Source organism: Pteropus alecto, unplaced genomic scaffold (genome assembly GCF_000325575.1).
Source record: "Pteropus alecto unplaced genomic scaffold, ASM32557v1 scaffold222, whole genome shotgun sequence".
NCBI lineage: Eukaryota > Metazoa > Chordata > Mammalia > Chiroptera > Pteropodidae > Pteropus > Pteropus alecto.
The window spans coordinates 1,184,286-1,188,686 of NW_006433716.1; the positions used below are offsets into that span (position 1 = coordinate 1,184,286).

General features: G+C 34.8%; 1 pseudogene; it reads right to left on the reverse strand.

The window, feature by feature from the left end:
• Positions 1-2,727: 2,727 nt before the first annotated feature.
• Positions 2,728-2,846, reverse strand: LOC112476998 (annotated as a pseudogene).
• Between the last annotated feature and the right edge of the window lie 1,555 nt (positions 2,847-4,401).

Below are 4,401 nucleotides of genomic sequence, written 5' to 3' on the forward strand. Positions count from 1 at the left end.
GGATTAGGCAAGGGTTAGTTGCAAAGAGAGTTGGCTAAAAGGCATATTCTCCAATGCCTCCAAGAAAGTAGCACTTGCTATTTTCTATGCCAGCCACAATCCAGGAAGAGGAGAGAAGTGATGGTATCCCCTAGAGAGAGGCTACTCATAAGCTTGTCCTTGTTTGCTTCTCTTTTAAATTTTTCTTGCTCCTCCCTCAATACCATCTACCTTTTGGTATGAAATATCTCCAGTGCCCTTGCATTTTCCTCTTCCTCTCATTCTGTGCTCTCTCATTCTTTGCCTGATAAACTGATTATTACTGGTCTTTTAGGACCTAGTTCAAGCATCGGTTTTCCAGAAAGCCTTTCCTGACTCCATCAGATAGATACGACTCTTTCATCTAATACGTGCTTGTGGCACCTTATACTTACCTCATTACATTTACTAAACTGTGCTGCAAGTATTTTTAATATGTCTTTCTCCCTAAAAGGCTGTGAAAACAGAAAATATCTGGCATATAATGGGTTTGTTAATGAATGAACAGATGAATGAATGAATGAATGAATGAATGATTAGTGAGAAACTATAAATCAAGGTCAGCACATACTAGTTTTTCCACTGTGTTGCATCCATTCTTTTATTTAATAAATATTTAAAGAACCCATTATATAACTTTTATAGTTATATGTCATGAATAAAATAATTTATTTAATCAATCTAATGAACACATAGTTATTGGGCACCTATTTTGTGCGTGCCATTGAGCTTTATTTTAGCTAAAAAATAGTTAAGGAGGCAAGTGTGGTCCTTACCTACTTGAACTTACATACTAAGCAATAAAGAATGCCAACAAAACAAAGATATATCTATCAGGATCAAAATACAGTAATTGTGAGCAGTGAATTGAAGATGGAATACCGTTGCATAGTAACACATATTAGATTCCAGAGGTGGGAAGAACTGTGGCCTGTCTGTAATTCAGCATGACAGAAGTGTAAGTCTTTTGGGAAGTAAATTGTAATGACTAGCAGTTAACAATGCTACCTACTTTAGCATCATTAGCTATAATGATATACTTACAGTGTTAACAGCACTACCACTATACACCAGGCAAAGATCTAAATACCTGCAAGTGACTCATATGATGCTCATCACAATCCCATCTCACAGGTGATAACATCAATATGAGATGATGATGAAGGAAAAAGGAGGGAATAGGGCACATATAACCTTGTAGCTTAGGTTAATAATCTTGAATTTTAGTTTGTGAGAGTAGAAAATCATTGTGTACTTTAAGTGTTATCAGATTTGTGTTTCAAGAAGATTAGTGGCTACCAAGAGGAAAATGCATGAGGCAGGGAAGGACAAGACTTTAGCAACCCAGGGGAGATGTCAATCTTAGTAGCAGTCTTTACTAATAAAATAGAGATTCTTGGCTTGAGAGTAGTAAAAGATCAGAGACAGTAAGGGAGAAAGGCAAGATAGGATGATTCACTAGATATGTGTCTTGAAGAGTAAGAATAGTATAATACTTCATGTGATAGGTTTGGGAACAAATTTTCCCATTCACTAGAAAATACATTTAATAGGGAATATGGAGAATGAGGAGATTTGAATGGGGGTGGTATACATGTTAGACATATTGAACTTGTGGCATTAGTTATTGCACATGAGAATGTCCAGTTTATATTTGTACAGATCTGGAGAGGCAGGTGGAGAAAGAGATAGCATGACCAGTGCTAGGGAAGGAGTCCTATGAGAGGACATAGAAGAAACCCCTAATCTGTCATGGCTGGTGGTCAAAGAAGGATTTCTAGAGATTATGATCTGAAGTTATATACAGAACATTTTTTAGCAACATTTTTTTAAATTAAATTGAAACACTTGAACCTGAACCTCTTCATAAGTTTTACGATACTACAATAGGCATTCTTCAAAAACATAGTAAGAATTGATATCTGATGATCAGTGAAAATGACTTTGAAATACTACATTACTTTAAATGCCTCCTAAAATATACAAGAAAAGTCAATATATTCTTGACGTAGGTTAACATTAAATGTACTTCTGAATTCTCAGGACTAAAATCTAATTTCTGGCAGATATGGGAACTATTAATCAAAATGCTTAATAGAAATTATAATAACTAATATTCATTGAGTGCTCACTATGTGCTAGCCAGTTATATATATTTCTTACATGGATTAACTCCTTTTACAGTAAGAAAGTTGAGGCACATAAATGTTAAGTGTTAGTGTAAGAAAACCCATCAGAACTTAGGCAGGTTGGCTATAGAACCTGCACTGCTATTAATGACCTTGTGGTATGCCCCTGTCCAGTCCCTCCAAATAAATAGCTGATAGCATTCTTAGCTACTCAAAGCACCAATAAAACCATATAAATAGTGAAATTTGAAGGCATTAATTTTAAAACATTAGATTATTCAACCAAAAATAAAATATAAGTTTTTGTAGTGCTTTACTCAAAACATCTAAAATAACTGCACAATCCTACTGGCTTGTGGTTAGAGTCTGGGGCTATCACCAAAATGCTGTTTTGGCAACTTTAATCATAGCAAGGATAACAAATACCAAAAGAGTTAAAGAAAATGTAAAGATAATTAAAATTTCAAATTAACTTTTCTGCTAAGTTCAAATTCTTTATTAGAAAATAAGATGATTATATTACATAATCACACAGATGATTATTTTATTTCTTTATTTCTTTGTTTATTTATTTATTTAATGCCTACAGCACCTGGTATTCCTAAGTTGTCTCCCATCCAAGTACTAACCAGGCCCGACCCTGCTTAGCTTCCGAGATCAGATGAGATCGGGCATGTTCAGGGTGGCATGGCCATATACTTCATCACACAGATGTTTAAAAAGAAGGGACTTACTGGATCATAAGCACCAATTTCTTAACAAACATATCCCTACATATATAATGTTTGATCAAATAGATTTTCTCTTCCCTGTCTTATTTCAGACAGCCACAAGACTGTCCAGTTACTTTTTATAGAATTTTATGACCCACAATCATTTCTCTGCTATATTCTTTTATTCTCCTTCAAGTACAAAGTGGAAGCTCAATCTGCCTTTTTCTTCTCAGCTACTTCTACATGACACTATTTTCTTGCACAAACACACATCTGTCCTTCTATTCAACTGTCTTTTCTTAACTTTCTTCAGGTTACCTTAGAAGCAAATTCTCTTTTCCTATCTCCTTTATCTCCCATTATTTGTTTTGAGGATGAAAAAAAAATTATACACATCATTGCATATACACAAAAGCAGTGCTACAAGTAGATACAGCTACAAAATGAACCAATGCCTTACATTTCAAAGTGAAATTATACAATAACCAAAGCCACCTTCATAAGTTATCAGCAGTCCCCTTTAGACTTTCCATCAACACCTCCATCTACTCCCTCATCCTCTTTTAATTAAAGCTGTGCTTTTATAAGCAGTGGCACTCAGGAGAAATAAGCCACTCTTTTTTTATTCAAGTTTATAGGTTTTACTGTTTTGTTTCATTATTAGTTGCAAGAGAATTATTTTTCCACAGCAAATGTGCTGAGTTTCAGCTTTATTATGAGCTAAATAAGCTTTTATGTGTTGGCCACGAGACCTACTCTACCACTATTTATAACACTGTTTCTATAGGAGAAAATGCTGCGAGTTCCACACAATCAATTTTCAAATGAACTGCTGGAGCATCACCTGTTTGTCGATTGGGAACTGCCATCAGGAGACTGACTCTGCTTCTGCTGGTCTTATACCTGTAATGAAAATTCTGTGTGTTTGGCTGAGAACTCTCAACCTCAGTTCACGAAATGCAGTTTCTTTCTCCTCCCTCGGCATGTCATGCCTAAGCCTCTGACCAAACAGGAGTCTATAGACCTTTTGCACATGAATTTCACATCAGCAACAGAAACTTGGATACATAGACTTGATTTCTATTTTTTTAGTAAATAAATATTTTACATGAGGAATCCAAACTTTATCATCTTAATTAGCCAACATCCTGAGGAACTTGATTTGCATAGTCTCTTACTCTTTGTGTGTGTGTGCACATTACTTCTGCTTTTCTATTGTGTTCATCACTTTATTCCACATTATAATTATATATTTCAAAATTACTCAGTAAGTCTTCTTAGACAGAGTCACAAGTAGGTTTTAACTCAGTTATTCAAGTTATTAGCCCACATGTAAATGTGTTAATAGAATAAGTTATAATAAATTGATCCACTTGCATTAACACAATCATTTAAAATATTTTTTTCTGGCATAGGGAATACACTGTAGGCAGGCAAAAGTGGAAACAAAAGGAATCATAAGAAGGATATTTAGCAATAATTCATGTGGGAAACATCGATAGCTTGGATGAGGATGGAAGTAGTGAAAATAATCAGAAATG